This window comes from Macaca fascicularis, chromosome 2, assembly GCF_037993035.2.
Source record: "Macaca fascicularis isolate 582-1 chromosome 2, T2T-MFA8v1.1".
Taxonomy (NCBI): domain Eukaryota; kingdom Metazoa; phylum Chordata; class Mammalia; order Primates; family Cercopithecidae; genus Macaca; species Macaca fascicularis.
The window spans coordinates 107,272,607-107,295,138 of NC_088376.1; the positions used below are offsets into that span (position 1 = coordinate 107,272,607).

The following is a 22,532-nucleotide window of genomic DNA, read 5'->3' on the forward strand; positions in this document are numbered from 1 at the left end:
GTGCACTAGCACAAGTGGCTAATTTTTTATAGTGACTGGGGTCTCCTAATGTTGCCCAACCAGGTCCAGAACTCCTGGGCTCAAGTGATCCACCAGCCTTGGCCTCCCAAAGTGCTGTGATTACAGGTCTTATGTTCTTAAAAAAATTTTCTTCTATGTGGTATAAGATGGTTTAGTAACTTAACATACTGTTTTCAAGGGGCTAGTGCTTATGATTTGTAAAAGAAGTCTTCAGAAATAAGCTCAATTTTACCATGAATTGGGACACTTTCCATTTCTTTCTATTCTATAGAGCAGTTTACTTGTCATGAGCTCTGTCTTTTGAAAACCCGAAAGCCTGCAACAATCAAACCAGCTGCACCTGGTGCATGGGATAGGCATGGAATTGAGGAGAGAGCTCAAACTACAGTCAGCCCTCTGTATCCTCGGGTTCGGGATCCCTGGGTTTTACCAACTGTGCATCAAAAATATTTGGAAAAAGTAAAATAAAAAACAAACATTTATAAATACTTCATAACAGGTATTTACAAAGCATTTATGTTGCATTAGGTATTATAGTAATCTAGAGATGATTTAAAATCTACAGACGGATGTGTATAGCTTATTTGCAAATGCTATGCCATATTATCTCAGGGACTTGAGCATCGGTGAATTTTGGTATCTCTGGGGTCTTGGAACCAATATCCTGAAGTTACTAAGGGATGACTCTATTCAATTTCTTCTCTGGTTATTAGTCTATTCTCTAATGCATTCTGAAATAGAGACAAAACTTGTTAATATCCTAAAGGGAGGTTGAGTGTGGTGGCTCATGCCTGTAATCCCAGTACTTTGGGAGGCCGAGGTGGGAGGATCACCTGAGGTCGGAAGTTCAAGACCAGCCTGGCCAACATGGTGAAACCCTGTCTCTACTAAAAATACAAAAATATTTTTGTTGTTGTTTTGTCTTGTTGTTTTTGCCTCTTGAAGTCAATGTCAGAAACTTAGTTGTTCTAGATTACCCATTAGCTCAAAGCTACCAGTAAGCTGACTACCACTGCAATCTAAGCAACCGATTTTTTTCCCCATCAGATTGGCAATAATTAAGTATCTATTGATGTTGAAGCTGTAGGGAGTTTTCCTGAGCATGTTAATTATGACAGTCTTTTTGCTAGGCACCTAGACGACTCATCAAAATGAAATAAAATACCCATGCACTTGAAGAAGTTATCTGGTTATTTCCTTATCTGGGTGCTGGTTATGTGAGGTCTACAGTTGATGAAAACTTATTAAGCTTTATATTTATAATAGGTACAATGTTCTGTATGTGTAGTAGATTATTTTAAATAGTTTTTAAAATGTCTTTTGCCACAGCCCGCAGCTGTGTATAATGTTAATCGCTTAACAGTGGAAAACATGGCAATGACCTGAATCCCCCTGGCTCCCGGGATCCTGCCCGCTTAAGTTAAACAAATGAAATAACTCCCACCGTCAGTTAAACTGGCGGTGGGCGCTGGTTTTTTCCAGGGAAGGATTCTGGGAGAGGAGGAGGAGACGCCAGCTTTTCGCCCGGCACCTCCAGTGGGCTGCGGTCCGCTCTCAACCGCACTCGAACAGCCCCCGCCCTCCCAGAGTCCGTTAGTCCAAGTCACGTGATCGTGGAATCAGCTGACCCCACGCGACTGGGAAAAGAAATTCCCGGGCCCTTCCTGGCGCGATGATGAGGCGCCAGGGGTGAAGCAAGGCATGGGCTGCTGGAGCGGGAATTCGGGGGCGCCAGTGGCTCCGGAAACGGGGGGAGGTTGTCTGCTCTGGCCTCTCCGCAAATACGGTGTGTGCGAGCATGAGGGCTGCCGGTCTGGTAGAGAAAAGTCCACCGCCATCCCGCTCCCGAGACGGGGGCGGGGGTGAGGGGCGGGTAAGACAGAGCAGGCCGGCCAGCTCAGAGTCCCCGCGCTTCCCTGGCGGGAGGAAGGGCCCCTGTCTCCGGGGGCAGGAAGTGGGGCTTGTCTGGAGCTGGGAGTCCTTTCAGGTCTTCCCCAGCCCCAAGAGGACCTCCCAAGGACACCGTCTTCCCCAGCCCTCCTGTGGGACTTGGACGCTTCCCCAGCCCTCCTGTGGGACTTGGACGCTTGCTTAGAATCAGTCTCACCCTTCCACAGTGTTAGGAAGCCCCTCCACTCTCTCCAGATCCCGAAAGTAGTAGTTCTGGGGTTGAGACTTATCTGTCCATCCATCTAATCCACCCATCCATCCATCCAATCCATCCATCCGTGGGTTCTAAGCGTCTAGTCCGTACCATGAAGTGTGCTAGGCACTGGGACGACTTGAGCTGCGAGGGAAGGGGAAATTGGAGGCTTGAATTGGCAGTCATAGTTAAGGCTCCAGGGGCAGAGACCTAACCACGCCTTGTGTGTAGTGCTAAGGGGCCTCCCTGAGGATGCCATCAACCTTAAAGGCTGATGGCAAGAACTGGCTGGCTGAAGTAGAGTTTTTGTACCAGGGGTTGGGAGGCAAGGGTGGGAGGTGTATGTCTTCAGACAGGGAACAGCATGTGCAGAGACCAGGTTAGAGAGAGCATGGCTCCCCAGGAATGAATGCATTTCCCATAGCTGGGAGAGTATCATCTGGAGGTTAGGGAAAGATGAGGTGGCATAAGTAAAGATCAAATCTTCCTGGCTCTTGGATCACCACAATCAAGATAATGAACATATCCACCCACCCCCAAAATTTCCTTGTGTGAGGGGCTATTTTAGGAAGTATGATCAAGAAGGGCCGGCCTGGCCAGGTGCAGTGGCTCGAGCCTGTAATCCCAGCACTTTGGGAGGCTGAGGTGTGTGGATGACCTGAAGTCAGGAGTTCGAGATCAGCATGGCCAACATGGTGAAACCCTGTCTCTACTAAAAATACAAAAAAGCCGGGTGAGATGGTGCATGCCTGTAGTCCCAGCTACTTGGGAGGCTGAGGCAGAATTGCTTGAACCCGGGAGACGGATGTTACAGTGAGTCAAGATTGTGCCATTGCACTCCAGCCTGGGCAACAGAGCGAGACTCCGTCTTTAAAAAAAAAAAAAAGAGGGGGGCTGGTCTAATGAGGGGTCACTTGAGCCGAGAGTGGAATGAAATAAAGGATAGCAAGCCACACAGAGAATGCAGCAGGCATGGCGGCGGGAGCAAGGCTGGTGTCCCCAAGCAGCAGTAGGGAAGCCGGAGTGACTAGACTTGTGTGGGTATGGGGAAGAAGGGAGAGAGGTCACCCATCTGTGTGAGGCCCAGGACTTTGTTTTATCCCCTGCTGTACCCCCAGCGCTTAGAGTGGGAGCTAGCACAGAGAAGTCGCTTGATTGATGTTTGCTGAGCAGACGAATGCCTGGAGTAGACCTCAGAGCAGGGTTTGGTGGCAGGGTGGGTCAGGGAGAGAGTTCACTCCACACCCTGGTGATAGGGGAGAACAAGTGGCCAGAGGGTGTCCATCTGTGATGGGGACCAGGGGTCCCTGCTGGACAGAAGTGTGGGAGACACGGATCCTGGCCACACCTCAGCCTTCCCTCCAGCCTGATTACCTGCCTCCCTCCCTTGCAGAGGTTTTGGTTCTGTGGTGATCTGGACTGTCCCAAGTGGGTCCTGGCAGAGATTGGCACGCTGGCCAAGATGGTTGAGTGCACAGGGTCTAGTCTGGGTGGAGGAGGGGTGCTGGGGCTGGGGATTGTGGGTGTAGATGATGGTGAGGTTTTTCTGGGGTTGGGACCTCAGTGGTCTCAGCCTGTGCTTCCATGCTTTGTGACCTTGATCAGCGGCTGGCCTGCTCTGAGCCAGTCCCCAGGAAGGAGGGGTGAGGTTTGCCAGCCTGGCTGATGTAAGGACTTCCCTTCCAGTCCTCTGTGAAGTTGCAGCTGCTCTGCAGCCAGGTACTACAGAGCTGCTGGGACAGGGGAATGATGTGAGTACAAGACCCAGCACCCCATTGTCCCATGACCTTATGACCCCCAGTACCCTGAAGCTCTGCACTAGGCCCGGGGAGATGGGTGACCCAGCCTCGAAATCTCTCTGGGCACCTCTCATACTTCTTTCCAGCCTGTCTGTTCTTATTGCAGGATCCAGGCTAAGGGTGAGGGGCTGGTGAATAGGGTACTGGCACCCCCGAAGGTCTCCTTTCCCCATAATATGAGAAGATCCTGAAGCTCACGGCTGATGCCAAGTTTGGTGAGTACCCCACTGAGTTCACAGGCCCCAGGCAACCCTGGGACTTCGACATGGTGCCTGGAACAGAGGGGCCCCCCACCCCTCCCTGCAGCATCCTTAACTTACCTTCCATAGTGGAGGAGCATGAGGGAAAGAAAGACATTCGCAGTCACAGCTTCCTGTCCTCTGCCAGCTCCTGGTGGAGCAGGAGCAGTGCCTGTGGCTTCAGGAGGCCTGGGAGCTTTGTGCTGAAGTTAATAGGGCAACTGGGAGGTGGCTGGGGCCACAGTGACACCCCCTGTCCCACTCACGTGTCCATCAGAGTCAAGCGATATGAAAGCCACAGTAGCAGTGCTGAGTTTCATCCTCTCCAGTGCGGCCAAGCACAGTGTCGAGGGCGAATCCTTGGCCAGTGAACTGCAGCAGCTGGGGCTGCCCTAAGGTATGGGTTGTGGGTGGGCTGCTGGGCAGCCTGTGTGGGCCAAGGGCTGCTGCCAAAGCCCTGTGACCCTGAGGTGTACTCTGCCTCGTCTGGGCCAGGAACCCAAGCCAAGCCCCCACCTGCTACCTCCAGAGCTACTCCATTCTATCCCCAGGTTATGAGGAGAAGCAAAGCCCCTTGCAGAAGCACTTGCGGGTCTGCAGCCTATGCAGCAAGTATGAGGCCAGCCAGGGTCCAGGCTCCTTCTAGAAGGTGCACGCAGCATGCAAAGTGCATGGAGAGTCCAGGGAGACAACTTAACCATGGTCACATACCAAGCAGCTGCAGAGCTGGGACCTGGCCCTGGCTCTCCTGACTCTGCGGACTGTGTGATGTGTACCTATAGGATCAGACCTTGCCCTTTCCTCCTGGCTGACCCTTCCCTAGTCTCCTGCACCCCGTGTGTGAGCACCCAGCTCTCTCTTATTCCTCCCTCTCTGAAGCGTGGTCCCTGGGAGCACCAGTGGCAGAAGGGGCAGCAGAGACTGTGGACCCCTCAGCTGCACGTAAGACCTCTGTGTGGTCTAGCTATGTGTGCTGGGGGAGGCTTTTGGCCACCATTTCCCCCTCTGTAAATGAGACCGATACCTGTGGCATGGAGGGCGGGAGGCCGGTGTGAGTGCCAAGCACTTGGAGCAGGGCCCTGAGTGAGCATGGACTTGGAAACGGGTGTTCCTTGACCTTATGCACCTTGGGAATGGGAGTGGGGCTCCCTGCGTGGGTTGACAATTCATTGCTTTCCCCCACTCCGCCTCTTTCCCAGCCCTGCAAGTCCAGTCATTGGGGGTCCAGGAGGGAAGAAGCCCCTGGCTGTGTGACTTCAGGCTGGTGCCTGGCTCTCTCTGGCTCTGAGTTCCTGGGAATGTCAGCACCCAAGGCATGCCCTCAAGCTTAGCACCTTGACAAGAAAGGCGGGGACACTGGGATCAGGCCCACCCCCCTGGCCTTAAACCCCGTGGCCCCAGCTGGAGGATGAGGACATGCTGGACTTGGATCGGGGAGTCAGGGGTGGAAAGGGACCTGCTCGCCCCTCAGCTTGGCTCAAAGGCTCAAGGCATCAATGGTTGAGCCTGCCCCTCAAGAAGCAGCCCGGGCCCAGCCAGACACTCACCAGGATAAGGGCAACTCTGACGAGCAGGAGGCCCAGGATGAGGAGAGCCACGGCATAGCTGGAGATGAAGATGTCCAGCGGGCTAGAGGCTTTGGGGCCAGGAGTGCCTAGAGCAGAGCAAGAAGGCTATGACCAGGCGGGGCCCTGCCTCCCAGACTTCTGAGAAGGCAGAATCTGGGCCCAGAAGGTGTTGTGGGACCAGAGATCTGGGGCTAGGAGCATCTTGGAGGGCTCCATGAGGGGGGGAGGCAGGCTTCAGATCAGGGCATGTGGAGTAGGCAGATGGACAGAGGGAGAAGGCCTGCAGAGGGAAGGAGGTACTGACCGAGGTCTGGGATGATGGATGTGCAGACTCTGGTGCAAACAGTCCCAGGAAGCTTTTACTCCTGGCGGGAGGCGGAGAGGGAGCAGGCCTGTCGCATGGTGAGAGAGGAAGAGAGAGAGAGGAGGCATCAGGCTCTTTTTAACAACCAGCTCTCCTGTGAACCGATAAAAAAAACTCAGTCATTGAATCACTTGAACCTGGGAGATGGAGGGTGCAGTGAGCTGAGATCGCACCACTGCACTCCAGCCTGGGCTGTGAGTGAACCTGTCTCAAAAAAAAAAAAAAAGAACAAAAGAAGAAAACTCACTCATTACCATGGGGAGGGCTCTAAGCCATTCAAGAGGGGTCCCCCACCATGACCCAAACACCTCACACTGTAGGCCCCACCTCCAGCATTGGGGATCACATTTCAACACGAGGTATGGATGGGACAAGTATCCAAACTATGTCGGAGGCCTCCCCCTCCCTCTCATCAGAGTCTTCTGTCCTCAGTTCAGGTGCATGCTGGCCTCCATGCCTGGCTTCCTAGGAAATCATCTTGGCCCCAAGGGGTTGGGCAGGGCCACTAGGCTGAGGGTTAGAGCCCTATCTCTCCTAGTCCCAGCCTGGGTCTCCATCACTGGCTAGCCCACTCTGCTTGCTGCGTTCTCTCCACACCTGTTCCCTGCAGCCCAGGGGTCAGTCTGGGTGCAGGCCTGGGTAGAGGTCCAGAAGCAGACTCTGCACCCCCGGAGCTCATACCTCCTGTGCACCATGGCAGCCAAAATGCACCAGCATGGCCAGGAGTGGTTGCTTGTCCCTGTAATCCCAGTGTTTTGGGAGCCTGAGGTAGAAAGCTCTTGAGACCAGCCTGGGCAACATAGCCAGACCCTGTCTCTACAAAAAATAAAATTAGGCATGGTGGCATGCACCTGTGGTCCCAGCTACTCAGGAGGCTGAGGTGGGAAGATCGCATGAACCCAGGAGGTCAAGGTTGCAGTGAGCTATCATTGCACCACTGCACTCCAGCCTGGGCAACAGAGCAAGACCCTGTCTCTAAAACAAGAAACAAAGTGCACCAGTGTGTGGATACCAGCTTCTCCTGGTGTGTGGACCTGACCGTACTTAGCCCCATCGGTGAGTAAGAGGCTGCCTGCTGTCTTCCAGAACATTCTCACCACTACATCTGTGTCCCTCCTGCATGCTCTGGCAGACTTTGTGAGCGGGCCTGTCACCTACCTCTCTGGCTGCCCTAAGGCCCAGCTACAACCATACCTGCCCCTGAGAACCTTGTCCTGACGAGTCTTTCCCCCACCCATAGGCCCCTTCATTTCAGAACTTTTGGTAAGGTGAGTATAAGGATCGACTCTCTGCTACCAGCCTCAGAGGAATTGTCCCTAGGGTTGGGTCTCTGGATGGCATATGAGGGTCTAGACCAGGACCCAGATGCCTGTAACCTGAAGGGCAGGCTCTCGGTTGCCCCAGCTTCACAGAGCCCCTCATCCAACCTGAACTTCCGGGACAGGCCCGACCCCTGCGTCCTTTGGTCTTGGTCCCTACTGGGAACTCTGGTTACCCTGGCTTACCTACTTTGACTCCAGAGGTAATGCTGACATCCCCCGTGAGACACAGTGACAGATTGCTTACCTGGCTCAGAGTCACCATGGCCAGGCAGAGCTCAGGTCCTGGCCCTGTTCACCTTCTGCCTGCTGGGTTCAAGTGATTCTCCTGCCTCAGCCTTCTGAGTAGTTGGGAGTACAGGTGCATGCCACCATGCCCAGCTAATTTTTTGTAGTTTTAGTAGAGATGGGGTTTCACCGTGTTAATCAGGATGGTCTTGATCTCCTGACCTCGTGATCCACCCACCTCAGCCTTTCAAAGTGTTGAGATTACAGGCCTGAGCCACTGCGCCCAGCCTCCCTAACACCCTTCTAGCTCTGGTGCCCTGCAGGGTCTACTTTGGAGCACCTGGAGCCCAAGAAGGTGCCCCTCACCTTTGTGATCCCAGGGACCCCCTCCCTGATCATGAAGAATGCAGACCCAAACCCACTGTGGTGCCTGAAGGAGCAGGGTCAGCCTCTGCCTCCCACAGCCTCTCTGATGGTGAGGATGTTATCCCAGCAGCGAGAGCTGGGAGCAGAATCAGGAGGATGGGGGGTTTTCTCTGTGGGTAGCTCTGGGTTCCAGGGTGGAGCTCTTTTAACCTGCTCCCTCCCCTGTGATTCTCCTTGGCCCCAGGCAATGAAAGCAGCTTGCCCGAGGTCACCTGTCAGGTAGGGACAGAGAGGGATCTGGGTTCTTTCTCATCCAGCCGCAGCTCCCCCTCCCCCTGGCCCCTTCCCCCAGGCGATAGAGGACCTGGCAGGCTGTGCCCCATAGAAGAGTTCCCTTTCCTTCTGGTGAGGGATGGAAACCAGCTTGGGGTGGGAGGGATGAGGGTTCTGGGGGCTCTCCCAGCCCTGCCTCACATTTGAAGGATGGCATCTGGGTGGCAGCATGGTTTAGGCTCGACAAGACGGCCCCTAGGTTTATAGCCCGGCCTCGGGCAGGATACCGCCATGCCACCTTCTCTTCTGCGCATCCTAACCTGGCACCCTACTTAGTTAAATGTCCTCAGGCCTCCTGCACCTTGGGCATTGCCCCCACTCCCTGCACAGGCACAGCTCTCCTTGTCCTGGACTAATCTTCAGAGATTCTTGTTCAGCCCACAGCTTTGCTGGACATCGCAGGCTGGGCCAGGCCCCCTGCCCAGCACTAACATCTCTTTGTGAGTCTCAGCCAGACTGAGCTGCAGCTTCAGGGTCAGGGTAGGTGCTCACTTAATTGATGTGACCCAGGACAAGGGTGTTTATTGACAGTGTCACATCTGCTTAAGCTCTTGGCGTCTGTGGTTTCTTTGGGGGCAGGATACTCCTCTGTCCCATGCTTAGGCGCCCACATGTGGCCACAGTGCCTTTCCTACCACCATCCCTACTGCAGGCCGGTGTCCAGGCACGTGTGGCTCCAGGCAGAAGGCTGAGTGCAGAGCCAGGCCTGGGCAGATGTTCTGCAGGGGCTGCAGGAGCTGAGAGCCCTGACCATGCAGCCCGTGGCCATCCATTCCCCTTCACTGTGGCTGGCCCCTCATCCACCATCCTTCCAGGGGCTAGGCCTGGGGCCAAACTGACTTTTGCCTGCCCCTGGTTCCCCTTCTGCCTGCCAGGTTCTTGGCTGAGCATGATGGTCTTGTCCATTTCCTTGATTATCCTCAATCAGAGGTTTATAGAGCCACTTGGGGACATCACATCTCCTGTCTACCAGGTCCTCACCAGAGACTGGACTGCCTTGGGCCGGGCCTATGATAGTCAGGGGTCACACTCGCCTGTTGGGACCTAGCTTCAGCGGCTTCAATCTGGGCAATGGCCTGATGGGCGGCTGCCCCTTCTCATCTGCTTTGGGGAGGCAGGAGAGGAAGGTCAAGCAGGAGATCTGCTTCCTGCCCACCTGAGGCTGGTTGGAAGTAGGGCACCCACCTGTGCCTGTCTCACCTTGCTGTAGGTGCAGTGGAGGCTGAACCCCTCTCCTGATCTCCTGCAGGTGCGGATTCCAGGTTTACAGTAGGTGTTGGAGTGGGCTCCAGAGCTCTCCTGGCCCTAGGAAACCCTGGGCTCCAAGAGTCCATGGCCTAGCCAGATTGTTTCCCACACTGTCACCCCCCCAAACATGGGGGTGCATGCTCTGTGCCCTGGGTGGGACATTGGAAGGAGTTCCACCTTCCAGGTTTGGATCACAGTAAAGCCTCTGCCATGGGGATGTGCTGGCTGAGACAGATGGGGTTGAACCAGCCCTGTCATATTGGCCTTGGGCAAGTCACCTGTGCCTTGCTTCCCTTTCCCCAGCAGCTGGACAGGGATAATAGCACCTAATTCACCCATACTCAGGTGCTCACTTGTTAGCAGGAACTGAGTCCTGGAGGAGGTGCAGGCAGAGCCATCGAGGCAGCACTGTAGCTGGACCTGGTCTGAGTCCCAGCTCCTGGCTGTGAGATGTATCTCTCCCTCTGTTTATTCATCTGAAGGATAGGGCTGTGCTGTTCTGGGGTCACTGTGACAATGCAGCTGGCCTGTGTGCGTTGGTGGTGGCCTCCTGAGATGGTTTGAGGTGGACTAGAGGTGTGTCTTGAATCTCCCCTCACCCCCTTGAGGAAGAACCACTTCAGGAAGACTGATGTGTCTGTATGAAGGAAACCAGGTTCCCCACCCCTCAGCTGTCCTCTGTCCCTTCCCAGCCCCCTCTGCTGTCCTGCAGGCTCTGGCAGTGGCCATCCAGCTTGGTGGCCATCTGGCTGGTCCACACTTCCAGGTGGACCCTCTCTCCTCACATGGTTCATGTGTCATTTTGTCACCTGCAGACAGGCCACGCTAGCCACAGGGCCTCCTTTCCCTGGTACCCAGCCCCCACCACTAGGTATGTGCCCCCTCCCTAAAGCCCACTGTGTTCACCAGCTATATTTGAACTCTGTCTCTGTGCAAGGCCTCATGGAAAGCCTGAAACAGTCTGGCTTGTAGAGGGCCAGGAGATCAAAGCTTGAAGACAGAGTGACGGTCTCCCAGAGTCCACTTAGCCTCAGCCTCAGTGCTGCATCCATGCTGTTTCTGGCTTCAGTGGGTCAATTCTCTCCCGTAACATCTGTAAGTGCTCCTGTGGTGATGGAGGTGGCTGGAGAGAACAGGCTGCCATAACCCTCCCTCCCTGAGAAGGCCCAATGGGGAACGTTTTAGGCATCAGGGCATTCCGGGGAGCATCTTCCAGGGACCCCTCCTACACCTACACCCTGCCCCACCCTGGCTCTCTAGTCAGAAATTGTAGTTGCTTGGACAGCAGGGCTGATCCAGGACAAATGCATCTACTAGGCTGGTCTTCAGGGTGCTGGGGTGGGGGCAGGAGCACTTCAGGGATAGGAAGGAGAGGCCTGTGTGTTCCAGAAGTACAGAGGAACCTGGTGCCGGCCGCAGTCAACCCCGATGTGATGACCTTTCTACCCGCCCTCTTTGATGTCTTGGTGCTGGCTGCTGTCTTTGGCCAGGTAAGCTCATGGTCTGTGCTCCTGGGGTCCCCTCACTGGGCCTGCCCACTGCCTGCAGGTAGGGGAGCCTACAGGCCAGGACTGTCCTTGGCTTCCCCTTGCAGGTCATGGGTTCAAAGACCATTCCTGGGTTCCACCACCACCAAGCCTCAACGGTGTCCTGATGGGCACAGGAGCTGCTGGGGCTTTCTAGGTTAAGACCCTTGCCTATCCCAGCATTCCCCCTTGCAGTACGGGGGCTGCAGGGGTCAGCCTCAGTCTCTGACCTGGGAGCCTGCCTTACCTTGCCCGGGCATCCCCACACCTCCCCTGGAAGACCCCCCACACCCAGTGGCTCTGATCCACTGTAGAGCAGCCAGAGCCCCCGTTGCTCACACCCTCTGGCCTGAGGCTGACTGGCATTGTGGCTGGGTTTGGGGGTCAGGGTTGGGGGTGGGCCTTGCCCTCAGCAGCTCCCATTCCCACTCTGACCCCTTTTCAATCTTCCTCCTCTTGTGGGTTCTATCCTTGGACCCTCCCAGCTCCTCACACCGGATGACTTTCTAAATATCCAGAAATCACTTTTTAAAATACCAGCTTCGGGGCTAGGAGTGCCTAGAGCAGACCAAGAAGGCTATGGCCAGGTGGGGGCCCTGCCTCCCAGACTTCTGCCCTCAACCCCAGACCCCAGGTCTGAGCCCTGGGCCACCCAGGGCTACCCTGGACCCACCAGAATTCCTCCACCACCTCTTGGTCAAAGTTTTGTAGAGGTCTGAGGATAAGGGTCAGCTGGGGGATCAGGAGAGGATGAAGAGGGTCACAGCTCTAACAAAGTCTTGTCCAGTCATCCCCCATCTTCCCGAGGCCTCTTCCCTGATCCCCCACTTCATCCCGCCACTTCACCCATCTCATCAGCTGCCCCTGAAGTGCCCAGAAGTCAGGGCTGGTTTTGTCCTCCAAGGCCGTGTTGTAGTGCTGGCCCAGGATCTGCAGCCAAACTTCATACAGCACCAGCTCCGCCTTCTCCCCTAGAGAGATGGGGATGGAGGTGGCATCAGCCTGCACTCCCTCTCCTGGAAGCCGTGGGGTGGGATATGCACCCAAGCTCTAATGCTCCATCCAGGGGTCAGCTGCTGCTGGTCTAAAAACGAGATTTCTTGCTGCCTGTTTTTGTGTGACCCATGAGCTAAGAATGGCTTTTACATGTTTAAATGGTTGAAAACATGGAAAGTAGAATCTTACCTTGTGACACATGAGAAGTACATGACATGCAAACTTCCACATCCATAAAGAAAGGTTTCTGGGAATGTGGCCATGCTCATTTGCTGACATGTTGTCTAGGGCTGCTTTCTTGCTACAGGGGAGGGTTTGAGTATGTGGTGATGGAGACTCAGTGGCCTGCAGAGCCTTAAAGAGTTTCCATCTGGCCCTTTACAGAAAACGCTTGCTAACCCCTACACTGATCCATCTAATGGAATATGCTGCTCACTCCGAGAGTTGATCCTAGTAGGAAATGTTGCTGACAATTTAACAGATGCTGCTTTTATGATTTATTTTGTCGCTGCTGTGGTGGGAGACATGTAAGAAAATTCACCCCCTGGGAGGAGGTCATGGTGGGGCTTGTGGCCATCAGTGGTGAAGCCTCTTTAAGAGGATGCGTGGGGAGCTCTACCATCTGCTGAGGGTGTTGTGATGGGCCCTCTGTGTTGAGGAATGAAGAGGGAACATGGCCTGTCTGCTGGGAACAGCTTCTGGGGAGCAGAAGAGATGGTAGTTTGGGCCTGTGGAGGCAGAGGCCCAAACCAATCTGGTGTCTGGGGCGGCCGGCAGGGAGAGTAGCTGTGTAGGAGTGGGTGCGAAGGCAGAGCCCGAAGGAGGGCACCCCGACCACACTCCCAGGAGGCTGCGGTGTTGGGGGTGGGGCAGCACTGTAGGAGGACCAGTGCCTTCTGTGGCTGAGGGGTCCTTGGAGAGCAGCTCCAGGCTGTGCGTACCTGGGACTGATTTCACCCAGCGCTCTCTCAACTTGGGTGTGGAACAGCTCTCCCTGTTAGGATGGCATGAGCTTGCAGAAGTCATCCTATCAGGAGGCCTCAAGAGGAGATATGGGTTACTTGCAGCCCTGCACTGGGGCAGAGCTGAGGGGTTTTGCCTGTGACTTGGTGGGACAGATCTTGTCATGCATGTGAGGACTCAGTGAGGTCCTGGGCAATCGGGGAGGTGACGGGACCCTCTTGTCCCTCTGATCTTGACTGCTTCTCGCCTATGTCCAGCTCCTTGCTGAAACTCTATGCCCCGTTCCTCTCTGTGGCCCCAACACATGAGCAAGTATTGTCTGAAGAAAATTCTGCCCATTCTCTAGAAGGGGAACACCGAGGTTTAGGGAGGGGAAGAGCCTGATGGCCCAGAGACACACAGGGATCACAGCCCTACTACAAACACAGAAATTAGCTGGTGCAGTGGCACAGGCCTGTAATTCCAGCTACTAGGGAGGCTGAGGCACAGTAATTACTTGAACCCAGGAGGCAGAGTTTGCATGAGCCATGATCTCACCACTGCACTCCAGCCTGTGCAACAGAGCGTGACCCTGTCTCAAAAATAAAGTTAAAACCCATTTGTCCAGTATAACATTTTCAAAATATATACTCAAACATAGAGAAGTCTAGAAATGTCACCAATGGTAATTTCAGGAAAGAATTCTAAGGTGACTTGTTTTGGTTATCTGCATTTTTTTTTTCTTGTATTTTTTGGACACAGGGTCTTACTCTGTCACCCAGGCTGGAGTGCAGTGACCTGATCAGGGATCACTGTAGCCTTGACCTCACAGGCTTAAGCCATCCTCCCACCTCAGTCTCCTGAGTAGCTGGGATTACAGTCACATGCCACCACACCTGGCTAGTTTTTGGCTTCTTGTATTTTTTGCAGAGATGGGGTTTTGCCATGTTGCTCAAGCTGGTCTTAAGTGATTCACCCACCTCGGCCTCCCAGAGTGCTGGGGTTACAAGTGTGAGCCGTGTGTGCCAGGCCTATTTTCTATAATGACCATGACCATGGATTTCATGTGCCAGTGTTTTTCTAACAATAATATTTACAAAGCATACTATGAAAAATATTCAGAGAAAAAGAAGAATACAAAATTGTAAAACTCATATATAACTAGTTTGTTTGTTTTTTTTTTTAAAGGAAGAAAGAAACAAAGTAGATTGTCCAGGAAGATAGTTACTACCACTTTGTATTTCTCTGGTGAACTCATTAGGAACCAAAAAAGTAGGAGTAGAATCACGGGGTCAGAGTACCCCGGCTTTAACTTCTGGTTCAGAGAATCCTAACAACTTACATTGTCACCAGCAAGTTCTTTGACTACCTGAGCAAATCTCACCTTAAATCAATTCTCACCTGACATTAACTGCTAAGCTTTCCGCTGATACGTTGATTCCAGGAGGCTCCTTGAGTTCTGTGTGTTCAGCTGGCCTCCGGTGGCCCCATTATTATTTTCTGCCAGGTAAAGGTCAGTCACCTCCACACAGATCTCATCACTCACGATATGCTGCAGCTGGAATCAAACAAAGGCAAGCTGTTAGTGAACACATAAAACGTTTCTCCATTATACAGCAACTCAAAAAAGGTTTTGATTTCTTTTGCTAGCAGTTTTGGAAAATTAATCATGCAAACCACTGTATCATTCTCTTGGAGAATAATCAAGCCAAGATTTTCAACCATCTCAGTGGTCCATTGAAAAATTTTCATATCTATTTAAAATCAAAACCAGAGAGAATTCAGGTTAATGTACTTCTTGTTCTTGTTGTTGTTGTTTTTTGAGACAGAATCTCGCTCTGTCACCAGGCTGAAGTGCAGTGGCTTGATCTCGGCTCACCGCAACCTCTGAATCCTTAGTTCAAGCGATTCTCCTGCTTCAGCCTCCTGAGTAGCTGGAATTACAGGCACACGCCACCACCCCCAGTGAATAATTTGTATGTTTAGTAGAGACGGGTTTCACTGTACTTGCCAGGATGGTCTCGATCTCCTGACCTCCTGATCTGCCCGCCTCAGCCTCCCAAAGTGCTGGGATTACAGGTGTGAGCCACAGAGCCTGGCCTAATGTACTGTTTATTTAAAATTCTAAGGATCTTTAAATAATTTTCCATGGATCATAGTTTTATTACATTTTAAAATCATTTAGAATTTGCTTTCACACATATTCTCCCTCACTTGATCCTCACAACTGCTCTGGGAAGCAGGTTGGAGACAGAGTAGGGGCCTGTTAGGAGACAGATTTACACAATGCATAAGAAAGCTCACTGTGAGCTGGGTGAGGAAGGGAGCCTTGGAGAATCATGAATGCAGTATCTATGTCTATATTCCCAGCCCAACTACAAAGCCTGAAATTCATTCGGTATTTAAGAAATAGCTGCGGAATTATTGCCTAGGGGTGCTCAGTTGAAGAAGCACAATTGGGACTAACAGTCATGCTTCCTGACTCCTAGCCCAATACTTTTACAAACACGTCACCTATTTTTCTATATCCGATAGAAAGTATAGTGCTTAAGTTGTACATGATGTTAATTCACTTTCAATACAGGTCAATCATGATTAACTGTCAGTAGCTTTTGTGACAAACTTAGTAAACTAGAAAGTTGAACCTTTCAGTGTTCCCATTCTCATGTCATATGCTATTTCTGTTTTAAAATAAAAATCCTTCCACATGAAACTTTCTCCATCAAAATGACAGAGAAGTGAAAATAGATATAAGAAGAAAGCAAAACATTAATTTCAACATCGATTTGTCTATTTTGCTTTAAAAGTATAACCACCAAACCATTTTTAGGAAGATACATTCTTTTTGAAGTGTTAGAAACCATAATAACTATTCTTAACTTTAAGTCCTAAATGACCAGTATGTGTATTAGTAGATAACTGGACACAGTGTAAAGTCAGAAGGGTGACTGAGTGTGGCAGAAAGGGCAGTATGTCCAGCAACTGCAGATGGATAAATGACAATGAGTCCAGATAATGGATTCTGATACAACCATTCAAATAATGCTCATGAGTACCTGATAACATCGGGAAAAGCTTAAGATACAGTGTTTTAGAAAAAAGGAAAGGTGAAAAAAATAGATGGAAAGCATGACTTCAATCTTGCATACAAATGCTTCCACTTTGTCCTTTTTGTTTGTTTGATTACTTTTGAGACAGGGTTTCACTCTGTCGACCAGGCTGGAGTACAGTGGCATCATGATCTCAGCTCACTGCGGCCTCTACTTCCTGGGCTCAAGCAATGTTCCCACCCCGGCCTCCTAAGTACCTGGGACTACAGGTATGTGCCACCATGCCCAGCTAACTTTTTATATTATTAGTAGAGATGGGGTTTTGCCCTGTTGCCCAGTCTGGTCTCAAACTCCTGAGCTCAAGTGATCTGCCTGCTTCAGCCTCCTAAAGTGCTGGGATTATAGGCATGAGCCACCACCTCTACTTTCTACTTTCTTGTTGAAGTAGACTGTATTACTGATTCCCCACCCGCACCCTCTTTTTGGATATCTGGCCCCTCCTCGAGTCTCTGGAAAGGGCAGCACTACAAATCCAGGGACAACTAGGGAACTCCCACCCTCACTGCTAGGCAGATCAGATTCTCTCTCCTGCTCATTGGAAATGACACAGAGAGTTTTCAATAGATTTTTTGCAGAGGAGCATCTGTATGGAAAGGTCCAGTAACACAGGGACCAGGGGTACTGTCAGGGCAAGCCAAAGCCTCAGAGGCTGGAGGAGCCTGGAGCACGTGCTGAATGTTCATCTGCAGAGCAGAGCACAAGCATGGAGCAGAAGTCCAGAGTGAAGGCATGCAGGAGAGGAAAATCACCTCCCAGCCCAGGCAGGCCTTCCATGGTGTGGTCATATTTAGAGTTTTGTACTTAGATGTCTGTGAGGTTGCCTGTTGTATTCTTAATACAAATTCCACTTAAGGCAGCCTAGAATAGGTCAAGATAAATGTAATGACTTGACTTGGCTGGAGTGCAGTGGCGTGATCACGGCTCACTGTAGCCTCAACTTCCTGGGCTCAGGTGATCCACTTCTGCCTCCCGAGTAGCTGGGACTACAGGTGTGAGCCAACTTGCCCAGTTAATTTTTTGTATTTTTCTCATGAAAATATTTTTCAGAAGAAATCTATATACATTGAATATCACTGACTGCTTTTCTTTGTCTTCTGTGAATGTGTAGGTGTTTGAGTCTCTTGTATTTCTTCTTTTACACAGGATATGGGCTGTTTGAAAACTATTTCATTATCTTCATCATCATCATTCATTTCAGCCACTTCAGATTTTCGTTTCTTTAAAAATGTTGATGTACAAACCAATGTGGGGCCGTAGATATCCACTGTCTTCTCAGGAGTGTCAGAAGTGCCTAAAACCTTTTTCTTCTTCTTACATAAAACCTGGGCTATTGTAGACATCTGACAATTCATTTTTGAAATACTTTCCATTTTCTGTAAAATCAAAGAAGGAAAATCATAACCAATTCCTTTTTAAGCTAATTTCTTCCTGAGTAATCCTTCTTTCTTTTTAAATCGCTCCTCCTTCCGTAGCTTTTGTGTAAGTGCTGATTCTAATTATACATTTCACTGATGGATATGATGGCTGCTTAAATGGAATATTCCAGTCTTGAAAGAGTTCTTTCTATACTTTTTCAGGTGGCATAAAATGACTCTCCAAGAGTCTTTCACCAAACAGGTAGTTAGTTGTTCATTGTTTCAGCAACTATCTTGGCAAAATCCTCAGACTTAAACTCCACAAACGCATAGCATTTGCTATTTCCCAGCCTTTTATTTCTAGATAGTCTGAACCTTGTAACAGTGCCTTGTAACTGGGAGAAATAGGAAAGGATCTGGGTTTCATTCAGTAGGTTAGGTAGGTGGCACACATAGACTACTCCAGAAGAAAGTTGTTCTAGTTTTTGTATTTGGTTCGTTTCTGAGATGGAGTTTCACTCCTGTTGCCCAGGCTGGAGTGCGATGGCATGATCTCGACTCACCGCAACCTCTACCTCCTGGATTCAAGCAATTCTCCTGCCTTAGCCTCTTGAGTAGCTGAGATTACAGGCATGCACCACCACACCTGGCTAATTTTTATATTTTTTGTAGAGACAGGGTTTCTCCCTGTTGGTCAGGCTGGTCTAGGACTCCTGGACCCAAGTGATCTGCCTGCCTTGGACTCCCAAAGTCCTGCGATTATAGGCATGAGTCACTGCACCCAGTCCAGCCTTGACTTTGAAATATATGTTGTACATTCAGTCAGCAGTGAACTCTGGGGGAACACCAAAGATGAGAAAAATGAGAGAAGAGATACCTCCAATTAAAGGAGTTAAGACCAGATGCTTGAACTTATGTTTTAAACAGTCACTGCAGGTTGGGCACAGTGGCTGATGCCTGTAGACAGAGCACTTTGGGAGGCTGAAGTGGGTGAACCACTTGAGCCTAGAAGTTTGAGACCACCCTGGGCAACATGGCAAAACTCCATCTGTACACAAAATAAAATAAATTAGCTGGGCGCGGTGGCGCCTGTGGTCCCAGCTACTTGGGAGGCTAAGGTGGGAGGTTGAGGCTGCAGTGAGCTGAGATCCACCACTCCACTGCAGCTTGCATGACAGAGTGACACCCTGTCTTAAAAAAAAAAATCACTGTTTTGTGGTTTTCTGGGTGAAACCTCTGTTTCCATAAGAAGAAAAAGGGGGTTGAGACAGTATGTATTACTAATTCAAAATCATAACCAGATGCTTAAAGTAAATCATTGTATCTATTGTTTCAAAAACCAACCTCAGGATTATTAAAAGTTAGTTTTATTGGATTTTTCTTTAAGCTGGGCTGGTTCACTCAGGTCTGTCACTTCCAAGCCCATGTTTTCCTACTTTTTAACCCTGTTTGGAAGGAAAACTGCAGCTAAGATTATGATCCATCCTGAGATGAAAAGTTTCACACATACACACCACACATACCCCCCACCACAGTATGATGACACAGTGACCCAACCTGAGGCTAATGGTACCACTGCCAGCAAATGCACCTTTTCTTTATTCTAATTTTTTTCTTTGTTTCTTCTACAGCAGCAAATGCACTTAACCTTTTATTGAGATTCTCAACAGCTACCATTTGGTTTGTAGAGCAAATTGTTTACAAAGTAACTTTTTTCCATTTTTGATATTTTAATGAAAATTATGTTCTTCAGTTTTAAAGCTCCATCCCTCTCCCAAAGGAAGACTAATAAGTAACTACCAAGTAATGATTATTTAGGAAAAGAACAAAAGCAAAAACAGCTTTCAAACCCTTCTGGAACATGGGTAAGCTTCCAAAGTCAAGACCTTCTGGGCCCAGTGGAAGTACTAGGCCGCCTCAGGACACCCTCAGCACTTCCCCATCCACAACATCCTCAACGGCGGGGAGCCATGCACGGACCCTGGGGGCTTCCTGTTCCACAAGCTCCCCTCTCCTTTTCCTCTCCACCCTTGCTGCTGGGCCTCCCCTCCAAATCTGCCTAAGGAAGGCAGCAGGGTCTTTAATACTGTTCGGCTTTGTCAGTGGGGAAAGCGTACTCTGGAAAGCTGAGATATTCCCTGGTCCAGTCTAGGGGAGGAAAAAATACGCAGTGTAGCATAGATGGTTTCACTTGTCCACTCAGACACATGCTCATACTTATTCGATGGACGTATCAGATGCTTCAAAAGTCCTGATGTGTAGTAGTAGAACAAAACTTGCTTGTGAAAAAAGAAGTTGCAAAATTATAAAAATGTCTGCAGCAGTTCAGGCTCCTGATGACAAAGCTGGTTCTGCTAAGTAGTTATTTTGACATGCACAGCAGCTTTCCCTAGAAGTCCTGTGTTCTAGGGGTTTCATTTAGACCACAAGAAGTTGAAATCGAAGTTTAAAAGGTTCTCTGCTGACAAAATGTGCTATATCCATTGGTGGACTTCTACTCAGTAATGAAAGGAACAAACTACCAAAACCTGTCATATGTCATGGACCAACCTCAAAAACATTAGCGAAGTAAAAAAAAACCAGACAGGAGAACACATATTGTATAATTCCATTGATTTGAAATGTCCAGAAAAGGCAAGTTCATGGAGACCAAAATGGTCTGATTTACCTCAAGAGGTAGGGATTCAGGCACTCTAGAGTACATGTGATACATACATGAGAAAAAATAAGGAAAGAAATTTAAATGTAAATAAATGAAAATAATACTTCTCCCTGATTATAAAGAAAATCACATTCTTTTCGTAATAATTTGGAAGACAAAATATGAAGAAAAGTCTTTAATGTTGCCACTCAAAACATTCTGGTTTGTTGTTTTTTATACTTCTTTATGCATTTGAACATTTTAAAAAGTAGAATCATAATATATAGTCTTTTGTCACTATGTTTTGGGCATATTTCTATGGCAGTAAATATATCCTTGGCATCATCCTTTTTAAAAGCTTGATGTATATTAAGTTAATCATTGCCACCCCAGAAGTAAATTTTCTTATATATATATATTTTAATGGATGCAAGCAAGCATTTTTGGGCTGAATTCATAGAAGTAGAATTTCTGGAGGAAAATCACATAAAACACTTTTAAGATTTTTCATAGAAATTTTCAAATTATCCTGCAGAAAAATTGGTTCAGAGTTTATACTCCCAAAGTGGCAGAGCTCCAGTGTCCCCCTTTCATTTGTCCACTTTACTGGTATTTAAGGAGAAGATCTCATTGTTTTCATTACATTTCTTTGGTGTCTAGTGCTTTGGAACTTTTTTTTTTTTTTTTTAGATGGAGTCTTGCTCTATCGCACAGGCTGGAATGCAACCGTGCAATCTCGGCTCACTGCAACCTCTGTCTCCTGGGTTCAAGCCATTCTCCTGCCTCAGCTTCCCAAGTAGCTGGGATTACAGGTACCTGCCACCATACCTGGCTAATTTTTGTATTTTTTAGTAGAGATGGGGTTTCACCGTGTTGGTCAAGCCGGTCTCGAACTCCTGACCTCAGGTGTTCCACCCGCCTTGGCCTCCTAAAGTGCTGGGATTACAAGCGTGAGCCATGGGACCCAGCCTTGAATCTTTTTTTATATGCTTATTGGTCATTTTTTTTCCTTATGGGAAGTGCCTGTTTCTCTATTGCCTATTTTCTGGCCAACCTCCAAAGTCACATTTCACTTAAATTTTATCCTGCTGATTGAAAGCATTTTAACATAAACAGGAGCAGGACAGACTGTAATTATGTAGATCTTGCTCTGTCACCCAGACTGGAGTGCAGTGGCATGATCATAGCTATCACAGCCTTGTACTGCTGAGCTGAAGCAATTTTCCTACCTCATCCTCCCAAGTAGCTAGGACTACAGGTGTGTGCCACGATGCCCAGCTAATTCTTAAAAATTTTTATAGAGATGTGAATTCACTGTGCTGCCCAGGCTGGTCTTGAACTCCTGACATAAAGTGATCCTCCCACCTTGGTTTGCCAACGTGCTGGGATTACAGGCGTGAACTACTGCTCCCGGCTGAGAGCTCATTTTGTTTGAGTTCTTGGTGTCTTTTATGTTTGAGGCTTTGGTGCTAGTGCTGAAGTATGACACTCACCATCTGAGGTTTACAGGACTTTTGTTTTGAATAGTGAACAGATGGAACTGTGTAGTTCTGTATCTTTGCAGGCAATACAAAACGTGCCTACCAGGATTCTGCTTTCTATCCATTGAAAGCAAGAAGTAATACAGTCAAACTCTGCCTGGCTTACAGGCTTTGAAAGAATGGAGTATTTTGATTTAATTCTATTAACTTGGAAGTGTGAAGGTGAAAAGAATTCAAAACTTACATTTCTGGTTGAATGCAATTTGAAAATACAGCCAATCATTCCCTTTTTCTTCTGAGTAAGTTTGGACATTCCAATCTACTTGGCGTTTTATTGTAGAACTGCTAGTGTGCCTGAGACTTACATTGTGAAGATAAGTTTTTAAAATGTGATAGGTAAGAGGGTATAAATGGTATTGTATGAGATCAGGCTGGATGAGTACTGACACTTGTAAATATACTTTTTAGAGTGAATCTCTGATTGCCACTTGTTTTCTTATTAACTCACAAAAATAGAACATTTCGGATGGAGGGTGGGAGTAGGAAGGAGACTTATGTGTTTTAATTGCATGTCATGGTTTCATATCAAGACAGAACATATGATATCCCTGGCTTTGGACCTACAGAAGGAAACACATTTTTCTACCTACTGTATGCCAGAGGTTCTTGAACATCTGGAGGGATTACTGCAGCACAGATTGCTGAGCCCTAATCCAGAGTTTCTGATTCACCAGGTCCAGGGTGGGGCCTGAGAATTTGCACTTATAAAAAGTTCTCAGGTTCTGCTGATGCTGCTAGTCCAGAGACTACATTTTTGAGAACCACTCTTGTCCACTAACTGTAAATTGTAGAA

The 22,532-nt window shown here is 49.3% G+C and overlaps 2 long non-coding RNA genes and 1 pseudogene across 2 annotated transcripts; 1 reads left to right on the plus strand and 2 right to left on the minus strand.

Annotated features, from left to right (window-relative positions):
- Positions 1-1,687: 1,687 nt before the first annotated feature.
- LOC135969709 (uncharacterized) lies at positions 1,688-21,001 on the plus strand. Its single transcript, XR_010585104.2, has 4 exons — positions 1,688-1,807; positions 4,070-4,178; positions 11,018-11,118; positions 20,889-21,001. It is a non-coding gene; the product is annotated as an uncharacterized lncRNA (long non-coding RNA).
- On the minus strand, positions 5,723-14,650 carry LOC135969710 (uncharacterized). The gene is made up of 3 exons (XR_010585105.2): positions 14,494-14,650; positions 6,075-6,162; positions 5,723-5,856 (listed from the first exon to the last, which is right to left on the minus strand). It is a non-coding gene; the product is annotated as an uncharacterized lncRNA (long non-coding RNA).
- On the minus strand, positions 17,222-18,983 carry LOC135969561 (MKI67 FHA domain-interacting nucleolar phosphoprotein pseudogene; annotated as a pseudogene).
- Positions 21,002-22,532: the final 1,531 nt, after the last annotated feature.